Raw genomic sequence first — 25,284 nt, 5'->3', positions numbered from 1 at the left:
CATTTCAATATTATCTTTAAATGTTAATGGTCTCACAGATATACACAAAAAAGAAAGAGTAGTGAACTATATTTAAAAATATAGAGTGCAATACTGTGTTACAGGAGACACATTTGGAAAGAACTGAAGATGTGAATTTGGTAAAGAAAGGTGTTCAGGACGGTTATTCAGCAGAATATCAGGTACAAAGGCAAAGAGGTGTACTTACATTAATTGCAAGAGGAGCTCCAGTAGTAACAGAAAAGGATAAAAATGATAATAATTGTAGATATGTAGTATTAACTTGCTACTGCTATGTGACACAGCTAGGTTTTTCTGCATTTACATCCTACTGACGCCTCTAGGCGTCAAATATTGCTTTTTCGTATTTGCATTAATAATTCCAAAACCGTGGTACATATAAAGTGGTAAAATATTTCATCTTAAATGTTTACACAAAGGCAAACATAACTGTGTTTATATTTGATCTCTGTCTAGTGCAGGTAAAGATAAATTAATTGTTGTTCATATATTTATTTATATTGTCATAAATTTCACACTTCCTCTAAATATCTTGGCAACCAAGTAGCAGAGACAAAATTGCTTAGCTTCATATGGAAGCTGTCAGGTGAATGAATAAAATGCTGCTGACAGTATGCATGTAACATGAGTGGTTGGTGAGATGCAAGTTGTTTACAAAATATTACAAACTTAATAGTTACTGTTTTAACTGTGACTTACAAAGTACAGTTTATGACCAAGAATCTAAAGAAAACAATGAAAATCAAAGTCTAAAACAACTTTACTAGAAGTAACAAAGATAACAGAGGTAAAACAACTGGAACTGGGATCTTTAGAAAAGGGTAGGACTAAATTTCACAGGAAAAAATGGGAAATGTGGGACCACTACATGCAGAGGAGGAACAATGTTTAAAAGAAGGCAGGATCTAAATGAGCTATCCAGTGATTGACTGACAATGACTGGATATATTAAAAGTGATGTATAATGTTTGCAGCTATAGTTGTATTGGCACGGTTTGTAAGGTATAATGTTTGCAACTGAGATTGTGCCGCTATGATTTATTTTCATTTATATAAATGTAAGATTGTCTGTGCCACACATGATAACTTAATAAGGATGTTTCTTGAAAAAAAAACAAATCTAAAGAACACTACCTCTGTAAAAATAGTTTGTGCTGAAGAGTTTGCCTTTTACACTTCTTTAGTAACCCCTCTGGTTCCAGAGCTATGTGTTTGTTTGAAATGTGAGGACATCATTTGATTCTGTTAAGGAGCTTAGGCTCCATCTTCACTGCTCTCTTGGAGGGAATGAGTTAAGGGGCTACTGGCAAGGGAGGAGGATTACACTGGTATGTATTTATATTCCGTGTAAAACTGCTATAATGGAGCTTAAGAATATTCTGGGAGAAATAACCAGTTTTCAGCAGGGAATATTACTTAAAGGTGGGTTCTGGAATTTGATTTGCAGCAGGGAAGATATGTCTGGGGGACCCAGAAGAAAAACTATAAGAAAGGAGGGCAGCTTTTTGAAGACATTTATGAAAGTATTTGGCATGGAGGATGTGATTTCAGCAGCAGGAGTTCAGAGTGAATTTATACATTATTCCCCAAGATACAAAAACTGGGCTAGGATAAACAGAACTTACATTTCACATGAGCATGTGCATTTAATTGAAAGTTTTGATATGCATCCAGTAGCTATTTCAGATCACGAGCCAATAATCAATAAAATAAAAATGCAAGTAATGAAATAAAAATGAGACATTGGCACTTTCCTACTTATCTGTTATAAGAGAGGAATTTAAGGAATGGGTAGTAGAAATTATTCAGGAGTTATTAGAGTAGACAGATTTTTTTTTTAATATAGCTAGGGAGCAGGATAAAACTAAAACGGAGTTAAAATAGGGTGGAAATTAAAGAGGGAGAGAGAGAGAGATATGGTTAAGAAGCAACAAGAATTATTTAGCGGGACTGACAAATGTTAAAGTCTTGCAGAACAGGGGGAATCTCAGAGAAAAAGAACAGGAGCAGTGGCAGACTGCCAAGCAGGAAATGAAGGGTTACCTCAGTAATATGCATGAGTTTAAAAAGATTGCTGTTAAGCAACTTTTTTTTGATAATAATGGCAGTCGCAAAAACGTTCAGAGCAGTAACTAAGGCAACAGAAAATAGAAATGGTTGTCGCCAAGCTTAGGCAGCCTATTACAAGGAAGATAACAAGAGTTCCTGTAGCAGTACTAAAATACTTCAGAAATTTTATGAAAGTCTGCATAAAGCAGAGAAATATGGAGAGCCAGAAACATTACAAATGGAAGTGTTTATGAAGAAGTAAATATGCCAAGGTTAGAGGTAGATGAGGCTCAATTACTAATAGGATAGGAGGAGATGAGATAAAAATGATGATGTATAACCAATCAGCAGGAAAGTCCCCAAGAATAGATGGTATCCCTGTGGACGTTTGGAATCTAGGAAGTAAAAAATCTAATAAAGATCTGAAAGGTTTTATTTAACAGTACTTCAAGAGGAGGAGAAGCACCAGCTTCCTGGAAGAAAGCGTTGGTGGCTGTAATACCTAAAGGGGGTAAAGTCCCATCAGATCCAGCTTTATACTATCTATTTCAATCTATAATGGCTAAAAGAATGACAAAGGTGATGCCAGAAGTGATAGACATGGATTGGTGTGGTTTTGTGGATGGGAGGCAAACATTTGACAACATTAACAGAATTTTGATGATCCAGAGGGAAGCTGAATATGAGAAAGTACCATTGCTGTTGGTGGGTCTTAATTCAGAGAAAGCATTTGACAGAGTAAGCTGGGAGTTTATGAGCAGGGCAGTGGAAACATTTGCATTCCCCGATAAAATTATAAGGTTGATTGATAGGGATGACTGTGCTCAGGGATACAGATAGGCAAGAGGGGCTGGAATTTATTGGAGAAAACTGGCAAAGGAACCAAGGTATTGGGAGCAAATAACTAGAAAGGGAAAGGTAATAGAAAGGAAGACGCCAAGAATGTATTTGGAGTGTAGGTTAGAGATTGCCTTCCCTATCAAGGATTAATATCAGAGTATGGGCAAAGAGAAAGAAATAGGGGGCGCCTAAATGAAATACCAGCACTGGTAGAGTTTTTAATAGAATCTAGAACAGAAGCTGCCGTTAAAAAAATGAATAATTAGTAAAACATATAAAATATTGCATGATAACTATAAGAATCAATCAGAGGCACTTAGAAAGGATTGGGAAGAGAGACTGGATAAGCAATTAACAAAGAAACAATGAGGGGATATATGTATATCTCCAAATATGTAACAAAGACTGGAAGATTTAGAATATTTGCCTGGAAGTGTTTACATAGGTATTTTTATACCCCAAGTAGACTCCAAAGAATTTTTCCTCAAGTGGATAGCAAATGTTGGAGGTGTGATGGGCAAGAAAGGGGTAGCTGGGAACATATTTTTTGGGAGTAGAATGAGCTGGCAAACTTTAGCGATTCCCTGCAGACCACTCTGTCGGAGATGCTGAGTGAGCAGATTATACTGACTGAGGAGATGATTTTTCTAAGTTATGCTACAGAATCAGAATTGCCTAGACATAGAAAAGCCATGCTGAGTCTAATTATGGTGGCTGCCAGAAAAGCAATTACTAGAAAATGGAAATCAAAGTGTAAAGCAACTGCACTAGAAATAGTGAATATAGTAACAGATATAAAACAACTGGATTTGGGATCTTTAGAAAAGGGAAAGAGCAAACTACATAGGAAAAAATGGGAATTGTGGGAACAATATATGCTGAGCAGGAACGAGGTTTAAGAGGCAGGATTTGAATGAGCTATATTATTAACTGACACTTACTAGATAGTTTATAAGTGATGTATAGTGTTCACAACCACAATTGTTTCAATGGTGTCTGTGATTTAAACTAGAACTAAAGTGGTATTATTTTGTTTGTTTTTCATTTATATAAATGTAAGATTGCCTTTGTCATATGTGAAAATTTAATAAAGATGTTTGCAGATAAAACAAATTATAATGTTGATTAGGAGGATATATGAGGGATTGGAGGCAAAAATTAAAATGGGTGGGTTCCTCTGATAATTTATGTTTGAGCAGAGGAACCAGGCAGGAATGTCCTCTTTCCCCTTTGTTATTTGTTCAATATTCAGAACCATTGGCATAGAAAGTAAGATGCTCAGGAATTTAAGGATATAATCGGTATGGTAGTCAAGAAAAGCTGACTTTATTTGCACATTCTATTATTTTATACCTGATAAAACCAGAAAAGTACTTTTCAGTGCTGTGGTAAATTTTGAGGCAGTTTCATATCCTTTCAGGATACAAAATTAAAGAAGCTAAAACAAACGCAATAGCTGTAAATTATGTACCCAGACAAAACTTGGTTCCACAATATCCATATTTATGGAAAAGTTATAAAATTATGTACTTTGGATGGATTAAAAAAATATTATCATGTGGCAGCTAAGGATATGTGGGACGAGACTAAAAGTAAGATAATACAAAACCTGAGAAATTGGAAACTGTGTTATATGGATGTGGATAGTAAGATACAAGCAGTTAAAATGTTTTTAGTCCCTTTAGTTTTGTATACAGGTCAGGCATAGTTTTATTAACCAGGGGAGAAGTTGTGGATAGCAGTTAATAAAGAGCTGAAGAATTTTTTCTGGGAGGGAAAGACAGCAAGAGTCAAGTGGGGTAAGCTGATTCTTCCAATTGAACAAGGCAGTTTAGGATTACCTGATTTGAAGGGGTATTTTAGAGCTATGCAGTTAAGGTTACCATACATAGCACAAGCAGAAATCTATAATTCAAAGTGTAAAGGGATGATGATGATGAGACGGGCAGGAAGCTCAATAAACAAGGAGAGACTGGGATTTTGGATGCAGATCCTTAAAAAGAATAACAGTAACAACGCAGAATATTATATTTATAAAGTAGCAGAAAGTATCATAAGAACTAAGCCAACACAGGAATGGAGAAAGGCAATTCTGCCAATAGGGATGACTGCAATATGGGATACAGATGATAATAATCAAGAGGGGGCTGGAATTTATTGGCAAAAACAGGTAAAAGAACCAACTAATTGGGAGCATATAATTAGGGAGGGAAAGGTAACAGAATGGGAAGAGGCCAAGAATTTATTTGGACTGTAGGATAGAGATTGCCTTCCCCATCAAGGATTGACATCAGAGTTTAGGCAAAGAGAAAGAAACAGGTAATCCTAAGCGAAAAACCAGCACTAGTAGAGTTTGAGTAGAATCTAGAATTGAAGCTGGTGTTAAAAAAGGAATAATTAGTAGAGCATACAAAATATTACATGGTAACTATATGAATTAATCAGATGAGCTTAAAATGGATTGGGAAGAGAGATTGGATGAGCATTTCACAAAGAAACAATGGGGGTGTATGTATATCTCCCAAATATGCAATAAAGTCTGGAAGATTTAGGATCTTTGCTTGGAAATGTTTACATAGATATTTGTATACCTCAAGTAGACTACAAATAATTTTTCCTCAGATAGACAGCAAACATTGGAAGTGTGATGGGGAAGAAAGAAGTAACTGGGAACATATTTTCTAGGGGTGTAAAGAGATGGCAGACTTTAAAGATTCCCTCCAAACTGCTCTGTCAGAGATACTGGGTTAGCAAATTGCTGTAACTAAGGAAATAATTTTTTTTTAGCTGTGATGCAGAATCAGAATTGCCTAGATATGATAAGGTATTGCTGAAACTAATTACGGTGGCTGCCAAAAAAGCAATTACTAGAAAATAGAAATCTAGAAATCTAAGTCTAAACCAACTTTACTAGAAGTAGTGAATATAGTAAGAGAGATAAAATACCTGGAACTGAGATCTTTAGAAAAGGGTAGGAGCAAATTACATAGACAAAAATGGGAAATGTGAGAACAATACAGGCAATGGAGGAATGAGTTTTAAAAGAAGGCAGGATTTGAATGAGCAATATAATGTTTGACTGACAGTGACTGGATAGATTATAAGTGATGTATAATGTGTTTGCAACTACAATTAAGTAAACATGGTTTATGATGTATAATGTTTGCAACTAAAATTATGTTAATATGATTTGTTTTCATTTATGTAACTGTATGACTGCCTGTGTCATATGTGATAATTTAATAAAGATGCTTCTTGTTTAAAAAAAAGTAAAAAAAAATGTATATGCTTCTGTTTTTACTTTGACTAGCACAGTATTTGGAAGTTTTGGCATATGCGTGGCACGTGCAGCAACTGTGTAATACTATAGTGTAGCAAACTAGTTAGGTAGGAGTTGTAATTTTGGTCCTGGTAACTGTGAAAATATGAGTGTGGATGTCTTTGAGGACACCTGATTTTACCAGAATCAACAGAATGTGCTGGACGGACAGGTTCATAACCCAGAGACTGCCCATGATATGGAATAGACTTCCCATACATGTCAAACAGAGTACCTCACTGGCCCTCTTCAAGAGAAATATTGATGAGGGGATGGGAAATAGAAAATTCACCCAGGGGTCACTCCAGTGGCTCTACTCTACAGAGGAATTGGAAACTAAGGTTGGGTGGCATGATGCCTTGGTAATCCTATAGGCTAGGCTTGTAAAGGCTCCAGGGCCATTAGCCTAGTACACATATATTAACCTATGAAAACTGGGTCTATATTACTTACTCAAAGTACAAAATTTCGAGTACCCTTTCATCGACCCATAAGTGTCGAACGTCCTTTTCAGTGAACGGCCACATCATCGATTTCTTTCCATGGGAAAGAAATCGGTTGGCCATTATTTGAAATCTGCCCATTTCCCCACTGTAGTGCGATCTCTGCTATAGTATATTTAGTTGGGGGGTGTAGGGGGCACAGCCCCCCATATTGGGGGGTGGGGGGAGGGGCGAAGCCCCATACTTCATAGTGTTTGTTAAATTGTTTTATGAGTAGTTGGCCTACAGATTTCTTTTCCTTGGAAAGAAATCAATGATGTGGCTGTTCGCTGAAGAGGATGTTCAACACTTATGTGTCGATGAAAGGGTACTCGAGATTTTGTAACTTTGGCTTTATAATACAGACCCGGATTACAACATTTAAACATTTTTTTTCTTTAAATTGCAATTTTGGTGCCATTTTGTGTGTTAAATATTTCAGGAATTTTTCATCAGTTTATGATTTATTTCTTGTCTTATACTTCTTTAGGCTGTATCCATTCATTTTGACTGAACAGGTCTTTTTTTTACAAAATTATGGGACTTTTGTGCATGTATTTTGTGCTTGGAACTGTATTACTGAAACTGTCACTTTATTTTGTACAGTCTTTAGAATAGTAACCCCTATAGAAATAATTGTTTTTGGTGCCATTTTGTATGTTAAACATTCCTGACAGGACTGTTCCATTAGCTTATGATTTATTTTTTGTCTAATACTGTTTTAAGCTGTATCCATTCATTTAGAATGAAACTAGCCTTTTTTTTTTTTTTTACAAAATTAGGTGACTTTTGAGCATGTAGTTTGTGCTTTGAACTGTGTTACTGAAAATGCTGTCATTTTCTCAGTGCACTGTTCAGAATAATCTTTAGATTGATATTTAGAGGGAGAGCAGTGGGATTTGCCCATCCTTTTACTGGGCTAAATGTGCAGCCTTTATTTGATATTGAGCTGGCTAGTTTCTTGTTCCCTGACTTGATGCACAAATGTGTGCTCAACATTGTTGGCAGAAGTACAGATGGCAGTGGAAGGAACATATGCCTCATGTCAAAGGGGTGCCCCCTCATCTGCTGGACCAGACTTTTTTATTCCCTCTTATACTCCAGTAGATGCTGGACTTTAGGGGTCATTGAACTGGTCATTCCTTGGGAAAGGGTGAAAGATTTCTACTCCAGAATTTTCCTGGTTCCCAAAAAAAGAGCTTTTGTAGAGACCAGTATTTAACCTCTCCTTTATGAGTACCCTTATTAAGGTCCCTAAGTTTCTGCAGATAGTGATTCCTCTGTTTCCAGACTGCTGCTTCGTGGTGACCCTGAACTTAAAGGATGCATATCACCATATCCAAATTGCTTATCATTTCATTAGATATCTGTGACTTGTTATATCTAAGTTGCTTTATCATTTCTCTGCATTGGTCTTGGGGTTATCCACTGTGCCTTGAGTGTTTGCCATATGCCTTGCTCTGGTAGTAGCTCACTGACGGGCTGTTAGCATTCACATCTTTCCTTACTTGGACAACTTGCTGATCTGTGTAGATTCTGTATCCAGAATCTCTAGAGAAGGCCTCAACCTTACTCTCCCAGCTAGGGTTCAAGTTGATCCTTCAGAAGTCATACCTGACACCCTCACAAAGACTCGTCTTCTTAGGTTGCTTAATCAGCTCTGACAAAAGAATGGCCTTTCTTTTCTAAGACAAGGTTCTGTCTTAACAGATGGTGTTTCAAGAATTCTCCAGCAGGAGCTTTGATTTGGCAAGAGAATTCCTAAAAATTCTAGGACTTATGACATCCATGATTCAAATGATATTGCTGTTCCATATACAGGTTTGGAAAATTCAGTGGTACGTCCAGAATTGTTGGAGCCAATACCTACATTCCCTGAAATCTCAGTTACCAGAACTGCCATTCTTTAGATGAGAATTATAGTGGTGGAGAAAACAGTTAAGTATCAGTCCAGGTCTTCCCTTCTTCCTGTCTGTCCATTCATATTCATCCAGTTTTGCTTGGGGAACTGTGTCAGTGGGAGTGCAAGTGTAGGCTACTTGAGGGCCCAAGAATGCATGTTCGCACATCAATTTCAAGGAAATGCTGGTGGTAATCCAAGCCTTGAAAGTCCTTCACAACCTATGGACTACGGGTCATCTTCTAGTGGTTACAGACAATGCCACAGTGATGTGGTAGCTCAACAAACAAGGGAATACAAGGTCATACCCCCCTGAGCCAGTTGGCACTGATGTTCTGGAAACTGTTTTTTACAACAATCTTTTACTCTTCAGGTATCATACATCCCGTCACAGTAAAACATTGTGGCAGACAGTCTAAGCATCCCGGGCAGACCCACAGAAGTGGCAGCTAAAGACTGTGGTGTTCTAGGATCTAGTCCAGATGTAGGGGACACCTCATATAGATTTGTTTACCTCCTTTTAAAACTGACAGCTGAAGAAATTCTGTTCCAGACATCCTTGCAGCCATGCTTGGATGAAGTACTCTTGGCCCTTTGTACAGGACTATACTTGTATGCATTTTCACCCATTCCACTGATTCACAAGGTACTTTTGAAGGTTCAGAAAGAAATGCCAAAGGTCACCTGCTAATCAGGCTGATCTGAATCTTAATGTGAAAAACTGTTTTGCTTATTGCGGTGACATCTGCAAGACAAGTCTGTGAGCTGCAAGCTCTCATGGTGGGACAACCTTACCTGATTTTCCAGAGGGATAGGGTTGTGTTACACACTAATCCCTCTTTCATGCCAAAAGTTGTCTCAGAATTCACCCCCATTTCTATCCTTCAATATTTATTTTATTTTCCTGGTGATTGAGTTCTGTTTATTTATTGAAAATTACTGTTTTATATTAATCATTTTGCTCATTATTGAATATTTTTATTAATTTATATTGTGGCCGGTCAATCAGTGTTCTCTTTAGTGATTTGAGAGTGCTTATACCTGCTTTGATAACTTCCCAAGCCACTCCGAAAGCCTAGCTGCTTTAAGTCATTTACTATCATTTGTTTTAATAGCTACTTTTCATAACTGGACACCCCTTTAAAAGGGCATGTAGGCTGTCTGATTAGTGGCAATGTGCTACTGTATTTTGGGGTAGGGGCACACCTGGAAATCTGTGTCAGGCTTTCTCAGAAGTATTTGGATGTGTGAGATATAATTTTTTTATGTGTGAGTGTATCAAAGGTCTTAACCTGGGACACATTGCTCTGAAGTGTGTAATAAGGAGTTACTTTAAGGGTGGACAGAAGAATACAGTCCAGTCCCAGGTTATAGAGCTTGTTCCTGTTGTGCTCTTAGGAGAAATTGTGAAATAGTACTCCTGTTTAAGTGACACTCTCCTATTGGAGTCAGTAGTGAGGACTGAAGCTCCTTAGTTACTGACCCAGGATAGTAAGGGACATCACATTATTTGTTAGCAGTCTGGTGAGGTATTGTCCAGGCATTACATTTTTGTTGGCAGTCCGGTGGGATATTATCTGGACGTCACAACACCCACCATGGCAAGGCAACTCCAAGCAAGGTAAATTTGCTTTCCACCAGGGCCTTTTCCTTTTCAGTGGCTTATTGGAAAGAAGTGGACTCTAGAAGTATTCTAGAGGTAGCAGCTTGGTTCACTGTCTATACCTTTATGAAGCAATACAAGCTGGAAGGCTTCTCTAAACCCAGAGCAGGCTTCTGTAGGACCATTCTCCTGTTACTCCTTGACCCTTATCCTTCCTCATCCCAGGTTGGGTAAGCTTTGGGAATATACCAGTTTGTCAGTAAGGCAATGTTTTTGTTGACCATAGTATAGTTGCATAAGTCCTAATTACCTGTAACAGTAGGTGTTCATAGAACACACTGCCTTACTGGCAGTACTCACCCACCATACCCCTTTTTGGATGTAAATAGTTTGGTGATGGAGGTGCCACTGGGTTATGCTCAGCTGCCTTTTTTGTTTCTTTGTTTATGTGAGGGGGATTGGTTTGGAACAGTAGATCTTCATAAGCTTACATTTTCATCTTCTCTTCGTTTTGAACCTAGAAAACTGAAAGAGTCCTGTCTAAAAGGCAGTCCCTATACTCTCAGATGAGTAGTCCATCACAACCACAGACAGCCAGTGGGAGGAGCTCTGAGCTTTGGTAGACTGCCAGAGATAGGTTAGCATGGTACTACTACTCTTATGCCAGTATTTCACTGTGTTTTACAAACATCTACTGGTACAGATAAGTAGGGCTTGTGCAACTGTACTTTCTTGTTGTGAAAAAAATCAGACTGTATGATCCTCCCAGCAATCCAAATACACTTACCTCCAAGGATCTCTCTGGAAGGTCTATATCGTCATCCACAGTCCATCTCCCAGATTTTCTGCAGATGTATTACGTTTTACATTTATAGGGGGTACAACTTCCAAGATTTCCTCTACCTTCTTAAGAGCAATCACTGTAGTAACAGCTTCTTGCTGTAGCAAGCTGGCCACCTCACTGTGCTACTCCTGCCTGTCCTTATGGATGTCTGAAGAACATAAGAAAAAGCAACCACTGGCAACATAAGAGTGGAGTCCTGACCACAGTCACACATTGCAGAGTTAAAATACATCCTTTACCATCCTAACTTGTCTGAAAGGTCATGCTTGCAACAGTCATTCTTTCCATCTAAAAAATTCAAAGCTTTTATCAGATTTGGAAAAACCACGTACCCCTCCTGAGTTGTAAGGTTCTTTCATCATCTCTTCAGGTCTGTCAAGGTGGACGTGTCTGTAGAGAGTATTATTTGTTACATAACCATATTTTTACAAATTTCTCTTTTTTATTACTGCTGCCTCTCAGAGTCCAGAGTCACAGCCTTCTGCTTCTAAGAGACCAGGCAGATTTTATAAGCTGTCTGCTAAGGAGCAGTACCTTTTCAAGAACCCTCCAGCAGACCTTGTAGTCATTGCAGTGTCAGCTGATAAGTCCTCTAGGCAACTACCTTCCTCCTCCCTTTTCCCTACTGATAAAGACAGTAAGTTTATGGACAGGTTGGGGAGAAAAGTATATACTTTTTCCACCTTGGCCATTAGAGCTATTAATTATCAGACCCACATGGCCAAGTTTGCTTTAGATTCCCTGACCAAGGCCTCTACTCTTCTGTCTGAGGTTCTAGACTCACCAGCTAAGGCCCAACTGACTATCCTTCTGTCCACGGTTACTCAAGTGACCAGACACTCTATTAAGTGCTGATATGATGCTGTAGAAGCTTCTTCAAAGTCTGCTGTTTCTGGTTCTGTGTTAAGGAGGTTTTCATGATTGATACTTCAGCCTTTACCTTTGGATGTCCAAGCTAAGTTGTTAGATGCCCCTTTGGACAACAAAGCCCTCTTTGGAGCTGCCTCTGCAGAGCTACTTAAGTCTCTGCAGGTAAAGGTAAATACTTACAAAATCTAAAACATTTACTGGTTTCACCTGTTCCCAAATTCCATAGAAACTACCCTTAAAAGCCTAGCTTTGTCAAGAGGCAGTCCTCTCATCCCTCTGCAACTCAGTCCAGGGGACGGAGATATCCTAGGAAACAATCTGCTCCTAGATCTGTCTACCACCACCACACCTTATTCCTTTTGGAGGCAGCCAGACCCAGATAGAGCTCCTCCACAGTGACTGTCTTCCCTTACCCAGTTCCACCCTCCTGTCCCTACGCCTAACCCTTTCCCTAGCCTCCTGGCAGAAAATCACCATAGACAAGTGGGTGCTCTCCATCATCAAGAGGGGATACTTCATGACTTGGTGGGCAATTCCACCCTTCCAGGGAATTCCTCAACCCCACTCAATCAGCTTCCATGTTTTCCCATTATCCTGAGCCAACTCCTCTCTCAGGGAACTATAGAACAAGTACCTGAGAATCAGTTAGCCAAGGGGTTTATTCCAGGATGTTTTTGATTCCAAGAAAAGATGGTCCTTGGAGACCCATACTTGACTTATCCCACGTCAATCTCTTCCTCAAGGTGCCTACCTTAAAAATGCTCACATTACAGCACCTTCTTCCCCTTATTCCTCAGCAAGCCTTCATTAGCTTCCCTGGATCTGAAGGATGCATACCTTCACATCCCTATTCATCCTACTTACTGGAAATGTTTACGTTTCTCAGTGGGTTCTTCACATTTTCAGTTCTCTGCCTTACCCTTTGAGCTCTGCACAGCTCCAAGAGTATTCACAAAGTGTCTAGCCCCAGACATTGCACATTGTAGACTGTAGGGCATACATATTTATCCTTACTTGGATGACCTCCTTATTCTGCACCAAGATCCTCTCACCCTGTCCCAACACTTGGACATGGTTTGCAAGTTTTTACAGAGCCTAGGCTTCACAGTGAATTTCCTGAAGGCTCAAATGGCTCCTTCACAAGATCTTGTTTTTCTGGGGTGCAGGATAAGGACATACTTGATGTCAGCCTTTGTCCCTGCCCAGAAAGTAGAATTTCTTACTCATTTCTTCCACTCCCTGCAATCTCTACCAACCTTCTCAGCCAGGGATTTTCTCAGAATCCTAGGATACATGGCTTCTTTGATTCCCATGATCCCTCCAGCCAGGATGCACATGAGGATGTTTCAGTGGGTCTTGAGAATATTTTGGAACCAACACTTTCATCCCTTGGAAACAAAACGTCCTCTTCTTCCCTGTTTAAAAAGGGAGCTTTCCTGGTGGATTGCTACCATTACTCTCAATCAAGAGATACGCTTGCAGACCCCTCCACCCAAACAGCATCTTTACATAGATGCATCAGATCTAGGTTGGGGGGGCTATCTTACACCATGCCAACACCCAGCACAAAGTTCAGGGGGAGTGGTCCATGCAAAAAAGGAAGGACCACATCAACCTAAAAGAGCTAAGGGCCCTTTCCTTGGCAATACAGGCCTTTCAAGCGATCCTTCTGCCAGGCACCCTGAAGGTCTTCACAGAGAGCATGACAGTTCTATGGTATATAAACAAACAGGGAGGAGCAAAGTCTTACCCTCTCTGTAGTCTTGCTATTCCGATCTGGTCCCTGGCAGCAGCACTACATATTCACTTGCAGACAGTTAACATCCCATCAGAAGTCATTTGGATGGCAGACACTCCATTCAGAAACATAACACCCTCCCATGAATGGATGCTTCACAGGGAAGTATTTCTGGATCTAATTCACAGGTGGGGTATTCCTCAAGCAGATCTGTTTGCCTCCTCCCAGAACAACAAATGTCCCTCTTTTGCACAAGGCTTCCCCCATCACAAGCCTGGAGGGTGGACGCCTTTTCCTTTTCATGGGAGGGAGTGTTCCCTTATGTCACCCCTTCATTTCCTCTGATTCACAACGTCATCCTGAAAATACAGAAGGACAAACCAAAAATCCTGCTGGTGACTCCCTTCTGGCCAAGACAGCATTGGTTCCCCCTACTCTACCTTCTAGCCGAGGGCAATTACCACAGGTTACCTCACCGCTTCAACCTATTCACACAAGACAGGGGGTTCCTTATTCATCCCCACCTTCTCAATCTCAAACTGGCAGTGTGGGAGATAGAGTTCTGATCCCCTTGAGGACATAATGTCCTGCAGGATGTCAGGAAACCAAGTACCAAGAGAAAGTATTTATTAAAATAGAAAAGATTCTCCTATTGGTACCTCAAGAGAAAACAGGACCCATTTCAAGTTTCTGTCCCAATGGTCCTTTCTTACCTGTGTGAGTTATTACATTCAGGGCTGACTGTTTGGACAGTCATGGTAGAAATTGATGCTATGCCGTCTTCATTACTGCTGTACTGGGAGCAATGAATGAGAGGAGAGATGCTCTACATTGAAGGAAATATTTATGACTGGAAGGACTTAGACCCCTTGTAGATATGAGTTTTACTGTCTTAGTAAAATTAAGGAGTGAACACTTTTAGCAGCAATCCCAAAGATAATCAAAAGAGAGAATATCATGTTTGGAATTTAAATAATTATTTTCCTGATGTGCCTACTTCACTCCTACCACCACCCACCCAGCAGTTGGGTTGGTAGTTTCCAGCAGTTGGAGAGAGATCATAAGCATTCTCTGGGCTAAAGAAAATATTATACTACGAAGACAACTTTGCCTGATTTAAGTACATCAGTCCTAATATAAAAACATGGACATTTTTGCAGCCAGGCCTCATAAAGGCTCGATGTTTCTTTTCTGTCTGATAATCATATGAAGTGTTCATTATCCTAGCAAAGAAATTAAATTCTATAGGTTACTGGAGGGAGTTTTGAACCTTCTATTTTTGGCATTTATCAGAGAGAGGTTTTTGAGCAGGCAGCTTCAAGTTTAGTCCAAACTACCACATCAACAAAATACAGTGATAAGAACACAAATTGTTTACAATATGTTATCCACTGACATAAGTAGTAGTGAACAAAGCATCCAGTTCATCTCCTACCATGTAGGCAATAAGCAACAATCTTCAACATTAACAAATAGGGTAGGGCAAACCATAGTAAAAAAATTATCAAAGTTAAATTGAGTACTAAAATATCAATGTAATATGTATATAACTGCATTAACTACTTCACAAGATATAGCTAGAAATATGCAGTATTGGACTTCTAATATGGCTGCACACTGAGCAGTGGGTTAATTAGGGTTTGCCCAGTGCAAAAACTGAAAAATTGTTAAAAACGTCAGTAAAAGTTATCAGTTTGGACAAAATTTAGTTATTGGTGAGCAATTACACTGAAGGGATCCTAGCAAAGAAGAAATTAAGAGAAAATCAACCAGAAAAAGAATAATAAAAATGGTTGAGACGAGCCTTGCAACTGTTCAGTAGAAGGTATCCAGTAATTTTGAGGAAAATTCAAGTGCTCTCAGATGTGTTTGAAGTAAGTGAAATGCTGGAGAAGTAGATAAAGTCAAATATCTAAAGACTGGAAAAAATAGAAAAAGCTTTAAGTAGCTACTCAGTGAAGCTGATAAAATGGTAGAAATCAGAGGGTGAATTGAAGGAAAGATTGGTTGAACCTGAGACTTCTGTTTCAAAAAAATAGAAGACTGAGATTTTTTTGCTATACCAGAGAATCTGAATGGAATGGAATGCACTACTTTTAAGTGATAGGACACATCGTGTGTATGCTCCAAATCTGGCCATGAGAGAGAGAGCAGCTAAAGCCTGCATAAGTTAAGATGCAGTTATACCAGTAGATGGAGCTGCTGCTGACAAAAATGTGACAGAAAGGAAAACATTAAAAATTGAGGACACCAGAACGTTTATGGAAAATAATTATTTACAGTACATCAGGCAGAAGACAAGCAAGTTTATTTCATAAATCAGAGGATATTGAGAGACAGATATGAGACTCAGATTGTTATATCTAGCTGTCTTATGAATATGTTTTTTTGAAGGATCAAAGATACTTTGCTCACTGAAAAAGCTAAGGACGAAATTAAAAAAAAGTTTAGCCAAAAAAAAAGAGAAGGGAGCTCTGTTTCTCTCCTTTTTGACAATAACAAAGCCCATACAGAGACTTTGCCAGTGAAACCTTTTCCACTGTTCAAAGGAAGACATTTGAGTGACAGAAAATCTTAAAAGCTGAGTACAAGAATCAGGGGGCCTTGGCCTTGAACCTTATACTGGTTTTGGCAGGTTGACATGATCAGGAAGAAGTCCAGCAAGAATGTGAAAATAGTGAATAAACTGAAGAACTGTAAAGCATCAATACTATTAGATGTAGTTTATATACACAAACTGTGGTTCTGCAAGAAAACATGGCTTTAAAAAAATGGAAGTTCGTTGACTTTGTTGAACTGGTGGGAATACTTGAAAGCATAAATTTGTCATTAATCCTTAGAAGTACACTGAAGGAACTAAAGAAGTAACTGTAAGTAAGAACATTTTTGTTCTTATTAATATTTGAATAAACATTTTATGATGCAAATTGTATGTTATATTGCAAAGTGTAGTATGCGGTCAGAAATATTTTAAGCGTGAGATGGAAAGAGTTTTATCAAGGACTGCTGTATTTGCTAGTGGTATTAAATAAAGTAAAAAAGTACTTTTTCTTAAATGCAGTGTATCCAGGCTTTACACAACAATTTAAGAAAGCTTGGAAGAAGCTAGTTAAGCTTAATATACTGTTGTGATCCTGGGCTGCTGGACGTATAAAAGCGTACTGATCATATAGATATAAAAGATAATAATTTTCCTACTTTTATAGAAGTGGAGACCTCACTAATGTCTTTAAGCCGTATACAAGGGATTTTTAAGCAGGTAGACTTAAAAAAGAAAAAAAAGTATATATATATATGAAAAGCATGAAAAATATGGGTTCTTTCTTTCATTTACAAAATTTTTAAATGCTTATTTTCCATTAACATCTCCTTTTAACTGAAAACAAGGAACAAACATGTCCAAGCAATTAATCATGAGGGGTCTGACCAGTGTGTTCTAAGTAAATCCTCAGGAGTTCCTGCTTGTATTAGCAGTGTTACTGGCTGTTTTTTTAAAGCTTTTAGTTGGTGTCAGTGATTTCACAGGTGCAAGTTTCCTCTGAGTAAAATATACAAGGAAGAATATAATTAAGTTTTAAAGGGAAACTGGCAAGCAGTTCAGTGAAAAAAATGAAGTTTGAAACTGATGGAAATGAGTAGTTATGGTGCACAGTTTTATTTATTTATTTAAGGGTAGTCGGTGCAATTTTTCCTAAGGCTAAATGTTTAAGTTTACTGAAAGCATGCAAGTTGTTTTTCACTTATGTGAATGGAGCACAGATATGATAAGGACAGGTAGCAATCTGTGTAAGTTGAAACATAGGCTGTAACATCTGCTTCAGCATCGTTACCCAACTTTAGAATAGGTAATGTCTGTGAGTCTGTGGATGTGAACATTGATTAGTGACAACTGCTGCTGTATGGAGAGGGAAGAGTGTATAGATATATATATATATATATATATATATATATATACACACACACACACACACACATATATATATATATATATATATATATATATATATGTATATACACACACACACACACACATATATAATGTATATATATATATATATATATTTAGAGAGAGAGAGAGATAGAGAGAGCATCATATATTTACTGTTACTGAGTTAAATGTTTTTTTTTTTTTTTTTTTAGTAGGTTCGTTTTTTTTGTTTCTTGAGTGCTTTAATTGAAGTGAAAGCTGTTATAAAATGAGACTTAAGTTCAAATAGTGATCAGAAGAAGCAACAGAAGCTACTACATATTTGATTAGCCGGCCATACAATAGTGTGTGCATGTACTCTGCTGTTTTGCTTACAGTTACTTTTTCAGTCCCTTCATTGTCCTAAACATTAACAACATAAAATAGGGTTTATGGTTTGCAGTTCCGTCACCAGTTTAGTACAGTCAACAAATGCTGACTTTTTCAGCCACCTGTTCTTGCGGAACCACAGTTCACATGTCTAAACTATGTGCAGTGGGACTGATGCTTTACATTTCTCCCACATAATTACTAATTACTCCTTGTTGGCAGTATTCCTGATCATTTTGATCTCCAAACACCAGTCTTCAAATTGAGTCCAGTGTAGTCCTGATTCTCCTAGTCAGCTCCTGGGCTTTTTTATCTGCTTCTCAAGTATTTTGATTTGAAACAATAGAAAATGTTTCACTGTCAAAAGTCTCTCAGTGGGCTTTGCTTTTGTCAGAAGATTGAAAAGCAAAGTCCTCCTTCCTGGCTCACTGTATGTTGACTAAACTTTTTGTATTTCCTTCCAAACCTGTCCTGTCTCCAAAATGTTTTTATTTCTCCAGGAAAAAAATATTCTAAAGACAAGTAACTTAAATCTCACACCTGCCTCTCGAAGTCCCCTGATTGCTGTGATAAACCGTGTTTACTCCTTTACTCTTCTTTGGATTTTCAAGAGTTAAAATTATGTAATTTTCAAACGGAGCTAGTTTCAGTTCTTTGGATCCCCAGCAAAAAATTTATATATTGACCTGCTCGGTTGCTGCTGTCAGCCATTCTAATTTCAAGTACTGTGCAAAAAATAGGGGGATTAGTCAGCAGTGCCTTGTTTCCCTTGAGAGTGTAAATGGAACAGAAAGAGAAACTGCCATCTTAATTTGGGCGGTCATGTTATTATAAATCCCTTGTATAAATTTCATAAACGTCTGCTGGAAGCCCATCTTCAAGATCCCAAATTTTTCAGCATGCAAACCTTGCCTTGTTGTTCTGCTTCTTGAATGACCATTAGAATACTATTGACAGTATTATAAGTACACCTCTCCTCAGTAAAACCAACTGCATCGATTCCCTTCATCTAATAATGATATCAACTTTGCTAGTCTTTGGGCTAGTATAAAATTATCAGTCTATAAGACCAGTGTTTCTTCTTATCTCTCCCTTCTTTATGCATTACTGTTATTATACCTCCACCAAGGATCCTGGAATTTGTAACCTTAGCAATGTGTAATTCATTAACTTCCTACACACCTATAGTAGCTTGTCCCCTCCCGGCAGCAATACTTCAATTAGTACCTCATCTGGACTGGGTGATTTGTTTGGTTATTGTTTAGTTAATGTATTTTTGAGTTCCTGTAAAGTTATTTATCTCAGTACTGTGTCAGAGAAGTTACCTTGATATCTTAGGGCAAATTTATGGGTTCTAAAATTGTCCTTATTTCCTATCTTACTTGATCTTGTTTTAGCTCGATGAGATAGTTTTTTTTCTTTCTTTCAGGCATCAAATACAACCTGAATTAACTTGGTTTTATAACTGATAAACTTTTCTCTCTGACATTTGTTGTCATATCCTGAGCTGACATACATTTTTCTCTGATTTTTGTTATCGGATCCTGACTTTTGGGTCCTTTAGTGCTTTGGGAGAATTGGTATCAAAAGTCTTTTATTGCTGCTCACTCATTTATTTACCCATCCGCATTTTGCTTATCATTAATGACATCATTGGAATGCTGCTCACTCATTTATTTACCCGTCTATATTTCGTTTATTTGTCATTATAACATATCTTTAATAACATAAGTGCCGACTCAGTCTACATTTTATGAGAGCTTACCACATGAAGCACAATTGTTTTTTTTCTTTGTGGTGGTATTTCCCATCTAGTGCAATTTGTTATGTCTTCCCAAGAATCCTTTTCTTATTAGTATCTCACTCACCCTTATTTAATCTGTTTATTCATTAATGCTATTATATGCATGTTTGGCACCCTGAATGAAAGGAGTGTTAATCCATGTTTTCTGGGAATAGACCTCTCTCACTACTCTTCGTGCTATTCATTGTGTTCACTATTAGCAGGTCTTCATGTCTAAGTTGAGTCCATTCTGACAACTTCTTCTGGAAAAAACCCTTATGATCTGTTCCCTCCATACATTTAGTTATCCCATTTTTATACATACTTTTTCCTTGCTTTGTCTTCTTGATCCAGTAATCTAGCAGCAACAATGTCAAGTGTAACCTTCGAGGAAGCAACTCTAGCTTTCATTTCTTCATTTTTGTAGATTAGAGATTGGACTAGATCAGTATGCTCATTGACAATCTCAATCATTTCTTGGACTGTTTTATTGTACTTCTTGATTAGTCTCCAAGTTTTGAAATAATCTTATATATTCCTAAGAACACATTTTTTAACATGATTGCGTTTTCCTCAGTTGCTTCCAAGAGATTTAACAAGTTAACTGTATCCATGACTGTTGTCAGACTTCCCTCATCTGTGTTAAGTTCTACTTCATTTTTTTTCTTTTTTTCATCAGTTGTCTGCCCAGATCCTTTCCCTAGCATTGTGATTGCAATGGCTTCAATACTGACTACTCCAGGGCTGGTTTTCTCAATTATTAAGTTATATCCTACTAGTTATCAGTGAAGCAGCGTGAGCCTGAGATTTATAGTGAATGGATAAACTCTGCATTGCTCATTGGTGTACATGCTGCTCCATTGTGGAAGTCCCACTGCAGTATATTTTATGTTCAAATATAAATGCAATAAAAATGTTTTCATATGGAATTTTGCCCCGCACACTATTGATGCTATGGCTTTACCCTAGCATTCTTGCAATCTACATATATGAACTCTAAGCTCTGACTATCTATTCCTTTTTATCTTCATCATAGTGTGACCCCCTAAAAATCTTTGATGTAGCTAATTACATCTTTACTAGTTTCATATTAGCTCATTAATTTATTTTGGTATTCAGTCATCTGTTTTCACTGTGGTAATACATGGGTATATATAGTACTTGATTATTACTCTTATCCCCATTTTTCCATCAAGTGGCTTCCGGTCTTGGAAAATGCCACTTCAAGCGGCTGCTTCCAGTGATTGCTTCACAGATGTCCCTGTTGTGGACATCTTTGCCACAGCCACATGGTGTTTGGTCTATACATTCACAAAACATTGTTTTTGGACTACTGTTCCAGGAGTCCGGTCTTCTTTAGTACCTCAGTCATACAAGAGTTGGTCTTCTAAGCTTTTGCCATTCTGTGTCTCTGACCTCTTGTGTGGTTTATTCCTTGATCTTGTGTTGTTTCCCAGCAGTTATATACTGTAGAAAGCCTCCAAAGCTTGATGTAACAAATATGTACAGATGATTCACAATACTAGGTAGTAATGTGTGAAGGCTTTCTGCAGTACTGCCTCTGACTCCTGACTTTTCCCTTTGTGTGGACAGCCCTTCAGTCCTGCAACTCTGAATGGAGTTTAGTTAGTCAAGCAAACATATATTTGCATACTGTTGTGTGTTGTGGTGTATTTTCCAGTATTACAGGCTGTATTCACTCAGTGGCTGTGGCGGAAATGAGTTGCACAGAGACTGGGCTGTTCTACTTTAGCATGTTTTCCCATGACAAGTGCTAACAGGAAATGTATATGTTCTGAATGTGGGAACAAACAAAATATTTTGAAAATTTGAGTATTGTAGGAGAAGAAATCTCAGTAGTTACCCAGTGCAGAATTTCTCAGTGTATATCAAGTAATATAATGAGTACATTACATACCCATTATTTCCCCTTTAATTCTTTGAACATACTCTGTGGCTAATTTCCTTATTCTGGGAGTAGAGTTGCTGAAGAATACTGTTGCAAAGTTTTCACAATCGACAGCGCCTGTAATAATAATACGCTGAGCACTACAGATGTGTATTCATAGTTGTAGATTAAAGCAGTTGAGTCACCATAATTGTTTTTTTTTCCCTGGATATAGGGCTTCATGACAGATTTTATATACAGAACAGTACGGTAAAACCTGGATTTACTATTTTCTTCAAGTGCTTTAGTTTCCTCCCACAGCCAAAAGACATGCCCATAGGTGAAATGGTAAACTCTACATTACTCATAGGTGTGTGTGTGTGCGGTGTGAGCATGTGTGTGCATCCTGTGATGGAAAGACATCTCATACAAGATTCATTCTCTGCTTTATGACATTTTATTGCAAGGAAAAGTTCTTGGCTCCTCCATGACCCTGAATGGGATACAGTGGATATCATAGAAAGATTTGAATGCATAAATGAGTGAATGAATGAAAATTAACATTTCTGGGATAAGTGACAAATTTATTCTAGAGTTGTGCCCTTCCAGCCTTTTCTTAAAACAACCTTAAAAGGTGTCAGTAATGGTGTGTGTGTGTGTGTGTGTGTGTGTGTGTGTGTGTGTGTGTGTGTGTGTGTGTGTGTGTGTGTGTGTGTGTGTGTGTGTGCATTTTTTGAAATTGAAATAACAAGTAATCTCTGTGGTATCCCCAAAGTCTCAAAACACCCCACTAAACAAGTATAGTGAGTCCAAAAACAAAACAGTGTAAGAAAGTTCTCTGTGTGGAAGATTTTCAATTCATATATATCTATTAATCACTGTATATTAATAAGATCAGATAATGGTAGTAGAAGTAGTAAACTGAAACTTGTCCTAAGTCAAAAAAATAATAAAAATGTAATTTGAAATATTATACAGAATTACTAAGTATTCAAAAGTAATCCAAGCAGGGTAGACAGTCTGTTTCCAGTCAAAAGTCCTTTATTAAGTTCACGCACTCAAACTCCCCAGAAGGAGAATGTTAAGAAATTCCACAGAGAATAACAAATGGAAAAATAGCTGCAGCCTGACATACACTTAGGATTATCACAGTATCAAAAATATTATTAAAGAAAACTGGGCCATTGTCCCAGGAAGCCCTTTTCTGATTAACATCTTAGGTGAAGCCCCATCCTTTGTTTACGGGAAAGCCAGGAACATTAGAAGTTTTGTTGAATTTAAACCTAGACTTCTTCTTCTTCTTCTTCTTCTTTCGGCTTTTCCCGGTTAGGGGGCGCCACAGTGGATTACCTGTCCACTCATGATTGGCAGTAGAGTTTTACGGTGTCGAGTTGCCAGCCCGGTGCCCAACCTTCCACAGAAGGGACACACATGCACACACGCACGCCTAGGGCCAGTTTAGAGCGTCCAATCCACCTACAGTATGTCTTTGGGATGTGGGAGGAACACCCGGAGGAAACCCACACAACCACAGGGAGGACATGCAGACTCCGCACAGAAGGCACCCCAGCCGAGAATCGAACCAGAGAACCTCTTGCTGTGAGGCGGCAACACTAACCACTGCACCACTGTGGCCGCCCAATTTAAACCTAGACTATAGGAGAGAAACACTAAAAGATGTGAAGCTAATTGTATTTTTTGTATATTTATACAGCAAGGTGATAGTTTTTATTGCCCTTATTTAAAGAAAATCATTAAGACCAGTGCAGGGGGTGACTGTAACACTACAGAAGTAATTTACAGGGCACAGTGCAATGAATGTGATGCATTTTATGTGGGCAAGACTGTAAATGAACAAGCGTAGGATTTCATGTCATCTGGCAGAAATCTGCTCTGGATGTAAAAATAATGGGATCTATATTCAAATAGCAAAACCTCACTTATGCGAATACCTAAATGCCGACACATAATAGCGAATCGCAAAAACACCGAACATCCTGAAGTGCGAAATTCGAAATATCGAATTGTCATAGTTGGTCCTTATCTGGTATAGCTCACTAACGTAAATGTGCAATAGTTATGGACCTTAGGGTTAGGGTGCGGGTTAAGGTAAGTGCATACATAGTAATACATGCAACCTTTACTTTAGGGTTAGAAATAGGGTTATGTTAAGTGTATGTATAGTAATATAGTTGTGTAGCTGAATGTATACGTAAGTTATACTTTTCCTGTATTTGGTTGTTGTTTGTTTATAGTTAGATACATTTGTGTGTAGTGAATATTTGATTAGGATATGGGACATATGGGTGAAGTGTAGATATGGGGAAGTGTGGATTATTTATTTTGTGTGGGTAGGTAGTACATAGCAGGTGGTGGGGTTGGCCAACTATGGCAATTTGATATTTAGAATTTCGCGCTTCAGAACATTCAGTGTTTTCACGGTTCACTATTATGTGTCGGCGTTTAGGTATTCGCGTAAGTGAGGTTTCGATATTTTAATATAGACCCAAATAATGCACTAGCCTAACACCTTGCTCTGCATAAAAGACACACAGGTTTTAAGTTCCAAATACTGGATCGCATTGACATGGGTGATCTTGAAGGAGTCATCCTGAATATGCTGGAAAAACGTAAACTGATGTGGCAATTAAAGCTGAACTCTTTCATGAAGCCTGGAGTAAACTACTGCTGTTCACTTAAAAGTGCACTGGAACTTAGAAAATTGCCACATTGTTTACATGACTCATTTTATTTTATTTATTCTTCCAGCTGGTTTTAAATACTATGGTAAATAATTTTTAATAAAAGTGTATATTTTGTTTCTATCATCATACATTTTCTTTATTTTTTTTTCTTTTTCTTATCCTTTTTAACACTTTATTTGAAATAGGTTCTTAGGTTCATAGGTAGGCACTAGGCTATCTGCCCGAGGGCATTTATAAGCCTAGCCAGAGTGTGTCAGTTTTCGCCGCCCCATTGATTAATTAACTGAGCCTCTGTCAAGAATAGCCAATGAAGTGATCCCAGGGGTGTAGTTTCTGTTGCCCATCCACTCGTCAAGGTTTCTCTTGAAGAGTGTTAGTGAGGGGCTCTGCCTAATGTAGTTAGGAATTTTGTTCCAAAGCATGGGGAGTCTCTGTGACAGGAATCTATCCCTCCAGCATGTTCTATTTATTGTTGTGGCGAGGTTTAGCTCACTAGAGCGAGTGGCTCGCAGTGACTTGGATTTCTTTAGGTGGAGCATGTCCATCAATTCGGAATAAAAGTATTAGCTAGTAATACAATAATATTTTTTGTAGATAGGTTTTTAGGGTTCTTGTACACAGATCTGAAAAAGTCTAGAAGGATGAAAGCAATCTTTCTTAATAACAGGTTATGGAAATAAAATATGGTTTGCATGATGGATTTTTTTGTATGCGAAATGTATATGTATATATTTATATTTATTTTTTTTAACTGCCAAATCGTCTAAGATTTATTTATTTCCAGCCATGTAATATATTGTCTTGGATAAAATCACAGACTTAATAATCTGGTTAATAAGAGGTACCACATTTATTATTCATTTTATTTAAAGTACATAAGGGTTATACTATAATGACAGCTATTAAGCAGGGCAGGACCAGCTCGAATGTCATACTGGTGTGGGA

At 38.0% G+C, this 25,284-nt stretch overlaps 1 protein-coding gene across 3 annotated transcripts in view; it reads left to right on the top strand.

Annotated features, from left to right (window-relative positions):
• Window positions 1–25,284, top strand: part of STAT1 (signal transducer and activator of transcription 1) — a 1,683,855-nt gene that overhangs the window by 711,289 nt on the left and 947,282 nt on the right. The gene's annotated exons all lie outside the window — the stretch shown is intronic.

The sequence above is a fragment of the Protopterus annectens genome, chromosome 6.part0 (genome assembly GCF_019279795.1).
Source record: "Protopterus annectens isolate FY-2018-M chromosome 6.part0, PAN1.0, whole genome shotgun sequence".
Taxonomy (NCBI): Eukaryota; Metazoa; Chordata; order Ceratodontiformes; family Protopteridae; genus Protopterus; species Protopterus annectens.
Note: the sequence above shows the minus strand (reverse complement) of the source record. Positions and strands in the feature narration are given on the sequence as shown.